The sequence below is a fragment of the Hyperolius riggenbachi genome, chromosome 2 (genome assembly GCF_040937935.1).
Source record: "Hyperolius riggenbachi isolate aHypRig1 chromosome 2, aHypRig1.pri, whole genome shotgun sequence".
Lineage (NCBI taxonomy): Eukaryota > Metazoa > Chordata > Amphibia > Anura > Hyperoliidae > Hyperolius > Hyperolius riggenbachi.
Window position 1 is genome coordinate 152,899,982 of NC_090647.1, and position 11,747 is coordinate 152,911,728.

Genomic DNA, 11,747 nt, shown 5'->3' on the forward strand with positions numbered 1-11,747 from the left:
TTTATGAGTCACTGTAGTCGAATGTAGTAAATTATTCAGGATACCTACTTTTGTGGAAACTCTTCCTAAATCTGTATATTGATATTTAGCCCCCTCCCAGTGGTGCTTAGCCTAGGATGTTTAGCTATACAGAATTCTCCTCCCAGAGCATTTTAGGAGACCAGGCATTATTTCCACTGGCTTCAGAATTCTCATAAAAACATTCCGCAGAGTTGCACCTGACAGGACTAAAGATGTTGCTACCTGTCATAAATATCAGAATGTGAATCAGGGTGAAGAAAGATTTTACAATGGGCACCGACTACATTTATAAATAAATTGCAAAAAATAGTTATTCATTATTTTCAATGCAGTTCCTCTTGTAAAGTTGTTTAATACAGATATTAACTTAAGGGATGGGCTGTGATTTCCAGAGCTGCATGATTAACTTTCTCGCAACTAATCAGGAGCATATACAGTAATAGCAATTTTTAAATAATTGCGTACATTGCCATCATCAAATGCACCTATAATACAGACTGCTGCAGGTCTTGGAAAGTTACAAAGTTTAAAGAAAAAAAAGAAAAAAAAAAAAGAGTATATTTTTAGTTATTCTTTAAATATTTCCTTTTTTAGTTTGACAGAGCTGTGTTGTTTTTCTTCTTCTGCCTGCCAGAATTGGTGGATATCCAAATACCAGGCAGGGCAATCGGTGCATTTACTTAATGCCCTCTGTATAAAATGTTATAGGATAAGCCACCTGGAGTGCACATTTTTTTTCATTCAGCGCTTTCATAGCTCTGTCTACTGACTTGGTTTTATTAGCCCATATTATCTCAGTGCAATTAATGTATGCATTGTTGTACAGGACTCCCCCCTTTTCCCAGCATGGTTGTATAATAATACACAGTATAGTCTAGTGTGTGTGTGTATATGTATGTATATGTATGTGTGTGTGTGTGTGTGTGTGTGTGTGTGTGTGTGTGTGTGTGTGTGTGTATATATATATATATATATTATCTTAACCTACAGGAATTGGTTTTGTAACTGTCTGTGCTAAATTACCTTTTGTTTAATGTGCATAGATAAATATTTCAGCTGCATACATTCAGGACTCTCTTTAATAAACATGCAGACAGAGGCATAGCTACAGATCATCATCATGGGGCACCATAGCAAAATGTTGATGCCCCGTGGCCCTAAGTAGACTTGATGTGACACACCACTTCCTCAATGAGTACAAGTGGAGAGGGTGATATAGATGTACCCTTTGTGCTTCCAGTATGTGTACACTGAAACATGTAGTTACTCCTCCACCACCATCACTATAGGGACACTACTTGCAGTGCAAAGCTTGTGGGGAGGAAATTTTGCCTGGATCTATTAGTGACAGTACCACTATCTTTCCTAAGATGTCCTGTGATTGGCTATTTCTCTTACTGCAGAGTTGATTTAGTAGCTGAATCCTAGCCACTGTGGGCCCGATCTAATTCACTTTTTTTACGCATTTTCTCTTAAAGAGAACCCGAGGTGGGTTTGAAGAATATTATCTGCTTACAGAGGCTGGATCTGCCTATACAGCCCAGCCCAGCCTCTGTTGCTATCCCAACCCCCCCCCCCCCCCCCTAAGGTCCCCCTGCACTCTGCAATCCCTCATAAAGCACAGCCATGCTGCTGACAAACAGCTTGTCAGAGCTGGCTGTGTTTATCTCTATAGTGTCAGTCTGCTGCTCTCCCCGCCTCCTGCAGAACTCCAGTCCCCACCTGCATCCCTTCCCTCCCTGCTGATTGGAGGGAAGGGACGGGGCAGGGACCGGAGCTATGCAGGAGGCGGGGAGCAGCTGAGACTGACACTACAGATGTAAACACAGCCTCACAGCACGGCTGTGAATTATGAGTGATTGCAGAGTGCAGGGGGACCTTAGTGGGGTTTGGGATAGCAACAGAGGCTGGGCTGTATAGGCAGATCCAGCCTCTGTATGCAGATAACATTCTTTAAACACACCTCGGGTTCTCTTTAAGTGATGTTTTCATATCTTATCAATAAAATGCCTTATAAACCACCAGCAAGCAAGAAAATACTTAATACTTAAAACCTGTACGGAAAAACAGTTCCCCTGGGGGGTACTCACCTCAGTAGGGGGAAGCCTCTGGACCCTATCGAGGCTTCCCCGTCCTCATGTGTCCCACGGCGGTCTCGCTGCAACCCCCGGAACGCACAGGCAACAATTTGTCGCACTGTGCAATATTTACCTTTTCTGGCTCCAGCCGGGGGCGCTGTTACGGCTCTTCTGACGGAGATGGGCGGAAATAGCCGATCTCCGTCGGGTCCGCTCTACTGCGCAGGAGACTTGCGCCTGCGCAGTAGAGCGGCCTAACGGAGATCGGCTATTTTCGCCTATCTCTGTGGGAAGAGCGGATACTGCACCTGTGCTAGAGCCAAGAGGTAAATATTTACATCGCCGCCGCTCCAGGAGGATTTTCGCCGCTGCCGTGGGACCGAGGACGATGGGGGAAGCCTCAGTAGGATCCGGAGGCTTCCCCCATCCAAGGTGAGTACCCCCCAGGGGAGTTTTTTTTCATTACAGATTTTCTTTAATAATTTTGACACTACCTTTGCACCTTCTTTTGATACTGTTTCAATTGCACAGTGCTGGAAAGTTTTTTTTTTTTTTTTTTTTTTTTTTTTTTTTTAAACAGAAAATTGATGAAAATTTTCTCCTTGGAGAAAACTTGAATTGGATAGGAATGTATGTTTGGTAGACTTGTGAAGTACCTGACACTGCTTCCCTGAAGGTTCTGACTATTTCAGCAATCAGTACACTGTGCACATTACACAAAACTCCTTTTCCTGAGCGCATTTGTTAAGCCTAGTGCACACTTTCAATCATGATTGGCCAATCGCTGACCAATTTTACCATCTCCATGTAATATGAGGGTTACCTACAATCAGTGCTGCTCAAATCCGGATCCGATAGACATCAGGACAGTTCTATCCGAATATCTCCCAGTTACCTGTGGGGGGGCGTCAATCTTACCTGTCTGACGTCTTCTTCGATCCGTCCCTTGGCGCTTCCCACGATACGGTCCAAGCGGCGGGCACGTGACTACAAACACTTCCTCCTTCCGGGTTGAAGGAGGAAGTGTTTGCAATCGTGTGACACGCGTGGAACGCATCATAGGAGGCGCCGAGGGATGGACGAAGAAGACGTCGAGACAGGTAAGATTGACCCACCCCACACAGGTTTACTGGGAGATATCCGGATAGCAACTATCAGGGTATCTCCCGGATCCAGATTTGAGCAGCCCTACCTACAATATCTGTTGTATCTCATACTACATAGAGATGGTAAAATTAGGCAGTGGTTGGCCAATTACAATTTAAAGTGGGTACCAGGCTTTAGGCCAGAAACCCACTAGGAGCGATTTCTAATTGCTAGTGATTTGAAAAAGCTCTTACTAATGCAATGCTATGGGGGATTTTTATAAAATCACATCGCTCAAGTGGGATCACACCCATAGCATTTCATTAGCAAGAGCTTTTCAAATCGCAAAACGCTCAGAAAATCGCTCCTAGTGGGTTTCTGGCCTTAGGGTTATGCAGACCTCTCCAACAGCTACAGATTTGGAATTGTGACAAACTGTGTCCACCTACCCCTGGACCGCAATGCAACTGTTATGGAACCTGCAGCTATGACATGAAGAAATGACAGTGGCACAGTGATATCAGACTACATTTCAGTACAGATTACCAGTGACAACTCAGCCAGCAGGTAATTAGACCTGATTATCCTAGAGAAAGCTGGGGATCACCAGTAAATGGCAGGCAATATAATTAGCATATAGAATGTGTGCTAGCATGTGAGCTACTCTATAAACACTAGGAAGGTGCAGAACTAGCATGCAATAACCAAACATCATTTGCAGGATGTGATGGTATTCCTGTATTTTTTTGTTTCCTTCCTCACTGTCCTTTCAGTCGGTGTGCCAGTACACTCCCGAGGACATCCTGCCATTAAAAACACAGGCACAGCAGCATTTTTCTGAGGCAGCTGCTGTTCGTTATCATGAATGACAAACCGTAGCTGAATACAGTGTCACAGTGACTTAGTGACTTCTATGTATTCTTCTACCCAAGTAAAGGTTTTTTTTATGCCACTGTTTAACTATAGAATTTTGGAAAAATCGAGCAATAATCGGTGCAGGTGCTCACAAATCCCCACCAACCCAGATTTTATTTGTGAGCGCCTGCACCAGTTATGTGTACTTTGACAGTGAGTTAGATGGCATCCTGCAATGTGATGAACAGTTTCAGTAAATTATGCTACCAGTGCTGGATGCTTCCTCTCTATTTTTCCACAACTGACTGCTGTTGAACCTCAGCCCACCCTTTGCTCTTTCTCTTTGCTGCGGTTTTAATTTAAAGAATTTCACTGTAGAAAAAAGGCGACACAGAATTATTATTTTGAAATCTCTAAGGCTGTGCGCCCACTAAAAATCACTAATCGCTAATTGGGTTGTGCAGTAAAATTGCTGCAATATCACTTCGAAATCACGATTGTCAAAATGCTGCTAGTTGATTGATTGCGATTATTCGACTCATAATTGCTCCAGTGGGCTCACTCCCATCCACTTCCATTGACATAATGACTTTTGGAATCACTGGCAATTGTCAGCAACTCTTAATCGCTACAGTCATCGCTGTAGTGGGCCATAGCGTGTATGTGTGTAGATTGTAAGCTCGCAAGGGCAGGGTCATCCTCCTAATGTTTACTGTTTTTGTAACAATATTTGTGCTGCTTGGAACTCTGCTGTACATTTGTTAGTTGTATTTATGTTCCCCTTGTCTTCTTATTGTGCTTTGTAAAGCGCTGCGGAATATGTTGGCGCTATATAAATAAAAAATAATAATAAAGGATCAGCACTGCCAATAGTAGATGGATTTTTTAACGATTATAGTGTAGATGGAAAGATGCAGCGACAGCCTGCTGTTTGGGGGTGTAATCCCTTTGTTGAGTTGCCAAACAAGCATTCGCAGCTCAATTTCTTTATTCAGGTTTTTTATTACATTCGTTAGACCTCTTTTTCCTGAGTACCTATTGCCTTTCCTTATATTCAGTCAGTTGTTTACACTGTTGTCTCCTGATTTTTGGTTTGTTTTATTTTGAGGTTGCCTCTTCTTTGACCAAAACAGTTCTTTAGTCATGCAAAGTTTATGTGCCGTGCACTGAAGGTAAACTTGCAATGCACACTTAATAGCTATCAGAATAGAAACTGCCCTTATTTCAGCTGATAGAGCTTAGAAATGAAAGTCTTTCACTGCAAAGAGTGTGTGGGAACAATGTAACCTGAATCTATGCAGAAACAAATTAAATAAGTCTTTTTTGGCATGGTTTAGGTGGGATGCATACGTCAGCTAAAAGCATCCCCAGAAATAGAGCTGTAGTCAGACAGGAAATGAGCAGGAGGTGGTGTGGGGACTGGAGAGGCAGCAGACAGGAAATGGGCGGGCTACAGGCCTGGGAGAGGAAAATCTTGGTTCTAGCTCTGTCAGACTGAGTCATATGCCAAAGTCTGTATGACAGACACACTGCAGCTTCTAGGGGGAGTGCGAGCACATTCTCTGCTCTCCCAAGAAATCTGAAGGATGAAAAAGACTCTGTGAGATCAAACAATTGTACTTTCTAGACCAGTGATCTAACAATTCTGCTCTCATAGGGAGCTCAATTTTTTTGGGCTGCTGTCAACACATTTCCCACAGACAAAAGATGGAAATCCATTGATTCATTGTAAAAGGAAGCAAAACACTTAGAAATGCTAAATGTTTAACGCTTGAAAAACAATTGAATCAAGAGCAGGTGGGAAGGAAATCTTATGTAAACTGTGATTCACAACACCGCAACAGAATTATTTAGAAGTAAACAGCTGCCCCTGCGATGTCCTGTGTAAGCATGAGTAAATCAGAATGGGTTGTACATAGGGCACTTACTGTAGCAAATAACTTATGTGGTAACTACATAAAAAAATGAAAGTATAGCAACATCTCCCAAACATGCTTTTTCCCATTTACAGAGACCACCATACACACACCCTCATAATATTTCGCCTCAGCTCCCATCATTAGCCTGCAATCTGATATTCCACCTCAGCAACGGATTCAGGTTGGGGGTTTTGCCTTTAATTTACTTCAAAGCCACTGTCTATCTCAGGTTTTCTCAACCTTTTTACACTGCAGGAACTCTGCAAATACATTTTGGATCTCAAGGAACCCCTGCAAGTAATTTTTGGATTTCAATGATTGCAGGTGGAATGGTCTTTAAAAGCTATTGTGGCTGTTTAGGTCACTACCCTCACTACAGTGTCCTTCATTATAATGTCTCCTTATTCTTGTGCTTTTTAATAATGTGCTTGTTTTTTATTCTGAATGTAATGCTTTTTACAGTATCCCCTATTATAGTGTGCTTTCTATCATACTTCCCCCAACCCTCTCAATGGGGAAGAATGCCAAGGAACCCCTGCAGAGTTCTCAAGGAACCCCGGGGTTCCAGGGAACACTGAGAAAGCCTGGTCTATAAAAAATATACCTTTAGCCATCCTCTCTGCTCTGCTTCTGACCTATGTATGGATATATATATTACATTTTCAAGAAAAGGCTCAGTACAAACAGGTAAAGGGAGAAATGGCAAGGTTGTGATCTGGAAACGATGCAATACATCCATTACAGGGGATTACATGTAATATGGCAATAATGAAACGCTCCAGCAGGGCATAGGCTTCTCATTGGTGATTGTTATACAAATCTTTCAATAAGTATGAAATGACCATTTCCTTAGCGGAATTGCTGAAACTAGAATGCAACATGAAGACATCCTTACCGATGATAAATGTTTGGGTGCTGGGTATATTTTCAAACTGGGGTGAGAGTAATAGCTTAGCAAAACACTGTCACACTTGCACTTTTAAACCACTTCCTACCAAGTCATCACTCTGAAAGAAGAATACTGCTGTAGTCTGCAGAAGGTGATTATTCTTCACATTTTCCTTCCCAGCTCATGATTGAGCATTGTTTAAACTGGCACTGTGGTGACATGTAGTAGAATATAATAAATTATTCAGAATACCCACTTTTATGTTAATTAACATGAGGCCTGTGGGCAGAGGCATATCTAGAGGGGTGCAGGCATGGCCCATGCCATGGGCGCCACAGAACCATGGGCTCCATGCTTGTCCCTGTGCTGCACCCCATTGCATTCCTATCACTCAGACCTTCGGTCATATTTTATATGTTATTTTGGGAACATGGCTTCTTAACTTATGTATGTAGGACACACTTAGCATATTTGTTAGGAAAGAGGACAGAGAAAGAATATGAAGAGATATTTCTCCCAAAATAACTTCAGCAACATCCTGAGCCCAATCTGTAGTAGAAATTTGTAACTCTGTCCGTATATAGTTACGAAGTAAAGAGCCTCAAGTTTGCCTGTCACAGTAGAAGTGTTTTGCAGTAGAAGTGTTTTTGGCTTGGCTTTTAGCTTTTCAGACATTCATAATTGTTCTGTGTTACTATCTGTGGATGATTATAGAGCGGAAGAGATAATTAATCTAATGTGTGCAGAATTATATTACTATTATATTATGATTCTGAATGGTAAGTGTAAAGGGTATGTCTATAAAGTGAGACAAGGCCTGTGTTGGCTAGCTTTCCATGGCTGTTCCTGATGATGCAACCAACACACAATGTGTATGGCTTCCCACTATGTGCAAGGGGAATAATGACATCATTGGCATTGAATAAACGTCCCTCAGTGCTGCTGATGTACCATGCTATACTGCTGTTTATCAGGTTACGTCTGGGGCTATTTATTAAAATAAATGTGTTGAAATGTGAGGTGTCAATTTAAAGCAGATCATATTGGGTGTATTCTATATAAAGATTCATTGGACCTGCCGAAATGTTTTCATTGTAGACTGAACACCACATGGGCTCAATTCTGTGAAAAATGTCAGGTATGTGGAACAGATTTCAATTCACAGAGAACATCTACAATATCCTAACTTCTTCCTAGTGAGCTCACAGACATCTGCTTTTCATTGTATCTCCACAACTCAGCTGGAGATTAGATAAGTGCACTTTGAGAGTGTTGCTTATTTTATTTTTTTTTTACTTTTTTAATTTGTTTTCTGATGTAGAGCACAGAGAGAAAGGCTGGTATCATTTCTATTACCTCACATTTTAGTGAAATCGGCTTCACAGTTTGTACATTTCAGCAAACACCATCTAAGATGAAGATTTTTCTATTAAATAGCAAGTGATATATTGCAGTATACTGTATGTGAATGGGCTCATATCAGTATCCTGTGTCTGACCTTTACCATTTGGAGTGTTTTATAAATGTATATGATGAGATCACTCCTCCTCTTCACTGATCATATAGGGTACAGCTTGTACGCTCCACTGCACAGCCCCCATAACACTTCTCACTGTGGAGGTGGCTATAGAAGTGCTAGATGACTTCATATAGATCAAATTATTATCTTTGTATGGTTTTTAAAGGACAACTAGACCCCAAAAATCATAACATGTAAAATAGATACATATAAATTGTCAGTTTCTCCTAGAGTAAAATGCACTAAACATTATTTTTCTCCTGTGTTGCTGTCACTTACAGTAGGTGGTAAAAAGCTGACAGATTTTGGACTAATCCATCTCCTCATGGGGTACGCTCAGTCTTACCCTCATTCTTTTTAAAAGCGCTCTTTTGAGAGAATGTATGCAAAGATGTCGGCCAGCCTTCCTTAACGATTTTGCACTATTTTGCCAGTTGGACTAAGCAACTATCATTCATTAACCTCCTTGGCGTTAATCCCGAGCTAGGGTCAGGGCGGAAACTGCAGCACAGAGCGGTAATCCCAACCTGTGCTCGGGGTAGCCACCAGAGGCTGTGTGCAGAGCAATGCACGCAGTGAGCGTTTTAACTCGCCTCTCAGGGGATCCCGACGTTGGCTGCCATTCTTCTTCCGTTTCTCCGTGGCTCTGCTTTCCCCCTGTTGAGATCGCCTTTAGTAATCTCACTTTAGGGTTGCAGCGCCACCCGAAGGATGGAGGGAAAACTGCAGCGCTGGAGCCAGGGAGGTGAGTGAGTGCTGGCAGATGTCCCTGGCAGCATGATTTTTATCCAGGTTTTAGGGTCTGAAAGGGTGCAAAAAATTGCACCACTTTTAGACCCTAAAATCCGGAAAGAATCAGAACACCAAGACAGTTAAGTGCTTTTGTAAATAGTAAATGCGGTACTTGAGAATCGCCCTGAGAAAATGGACGTGTCCATAACCTGTCAGTTCTGTGAGATTTCTGCTACCTACTGTAAGTGACAGCAACTTGGGAAAACAATAATTTATAGTGCATTTTATACGTGGATAAAACTAAAGTTTATATGTATGTATTTTCATTTTATTTTTCTTTTCATTTCTCTTATAGGAACTGCTTTGCAACATTCTGCATTATATTACTAAACTAAATGGTTTATAAATGAAAATCTTTACTTCCTTTCTTTCCATGCTGGTAGAAGAGTCAGGCTGGCCACACAATGGCAGACTGACAGGCAGATTTTTATTACATTAGTGGAATAAACTAAAAGTGCAGGTGGTTTACTGAGCTTTGTGTGGAGAACAGCTTCACTCTATTCATTTTAAACATTTCAAACATCCAATCAGGTGCTGAGAAAAATATAGGACGATGGCTGCATAGCAGCATTTTTAAAGAGAACCCGAGGTATGTTTAAAGAATGTTATCTGCATACAGAGGCTGGATCTGCCTATACAGCCCAGCCTCTGTTGCTATCCCAAACCCCCCTAAGGTCCCCCTGCACTCTGCAATCCCCCATAAATCACAGCCGTGCTGTGAGGCTGTGTTTACATCTGTAGTGTCAGTCTCAGCTGCTCCCCCGCCTCCTGCATAGTTCCGGTCCCTGCCCCTGTCCCTTCCCTCCAATCAGCAGGGAGGGAAGGGATGCAGGCGGGGACTGGAGTTCTGCAGGAGGCGGGGAGAGCAGCAGACTGATACTATAGAGATAAACACAGCCAGCTCTGACAAGCTGTTTGTCAGCAGCGTGGCTGTGATTTATGAGGGATTGCAGAGTGCAGGGGGACCTTAGGGAGGTTTGGGCTGTATAGGCAGATCCAGCCTCTGTATGCAGATAATATTCTTCAAACCCACCTCGGGTTCTCTTTAACAGTATAACAATGAAACCTCCTTACATTGCATATACAATTCAGTGACCTACTGCGTTGTTGGTAAATTCTGATAAACTGCTTGATCAACCTGCCAGTGTGTGGCCAGGAAAAAACCCTCCTGCATGCCTCAATAAATGCCACCTAGTACAATGGTTTGTGATAAGTCTAGGTGACAGGTTTCCACTTAAGTACTGTACAAACAAGCTTCAAGCTACAGCTGAGCAACCTGTTCTCTTGTATGGAAAGAGGAGGGGGACAACAAGAGTCAGTCTATGGCAGGAAGAACAATGAGAGACAACGGTGCATATTTTTCATTTAGCAATTGGTCAGGTACAAAAATGAGGGACAACAGTGGAAACTGGACAAGAGTTACTTCTCCTCACTGTACAAAAAAATGTATCTTCCAGATTGGGATGCAGAATCCAGAATAGTTTGTTAGCCCATTTCATACACTGCAGGCTGCACTTCTTACATGCCAGTACATCTGTCTCTTCCCCAGCACCTTCTGCAGCCCTGGCTTCAGCCTTCTCTTCACCAGGGTTGTGGAGTCAGTCTGAAGCAGATGCTAATGATGATCATTTGACCGTAATTAAATCGATGGGAAAATGTTTTTTAATCGGTTGTGATAAATAGGAAGTACATATTGATTTGTTCATGGTGAAATAATCAAGGTATTACAAATTTTATTTTCGATTGCATTTATCTAATCGGTTGGGTGATTCTTAGCTGAAAATTGTTCCATTAGTTGGCAAGAATGTTCCAATGCCTATAGTTTGAGTCTGAGTTGGGGGCACCACTAGCTGAGCGGTCTGAGTCCTAGGACTTCTGCAAGAACTCCTCAGCTCCTCAGCTCAGAATCCAAATTAGCAGCAGCAGACATGTCCTCAGCTTGAAGGGGAGAAGGGCTGATTCCTGAGACTTCTCTGCTCAGCTGCTTCTGTAGTCATGATACCGCTTCTGTCTACACCCTCCTGTTAAGTGTCTGTGCTGAATGGAGGCTGTAACTCCACATTGAAAGGGTGCAGTGTGCATCCTGACCATAAGGCAATAAATCTGTCAGAAATGGCACAAAGCCAAAACTTAACCTGTCTGTGACCACTTCATACATGTTCTTATGTTTTTCTCTTAAATTTTGCCACAAATCCAGATCTGGAAAAGCGGAGTACTGGAGTTGCCAGTGCTGTCCAAGGCATGGATGAACTATTGCACTGGCATAGCTATATGGGTAGCAGCTTGAACCTTTATAGATAAGACCCTCCATGTGTTAGTCTTGTGCTGATTTAAGAAGAACTGTGGTCAAAATAACATAATGAATAAAATTGCTTATTGTTTACACTACAAAGATTTAGTCAGTGTTTTCCCATTGTAATTTCATCTTCCTGATTTACATTCTGAAATGTATCACAGGCAACAACATCTTTAGTACTGGCAAGGGATCTCTGTGGAATGTTCATTTACTGAGAGTGCTAAAAGCAGTAGAAAAGAAATCTGGCCTCCCAGAATGCTCTGAGAAGGGGGGGAATTCTGCATAATAAACT

The 11,747-nt window shown here is 42.2% G+C and overlaps 1 protein-coding gene across 6 annotated transcripts in view; it reads left to right on the forward strand.

Annotated features, from left to right (window-relative positions):
• FMNL3 (formin like 3) overlaps positions 1-11,747 on the forward strand; it is a 170,891-nt gene that overhangs the window by 106,501 nt on the left and 52,643 nt on the right. The window lies entirely within an intron of this gene.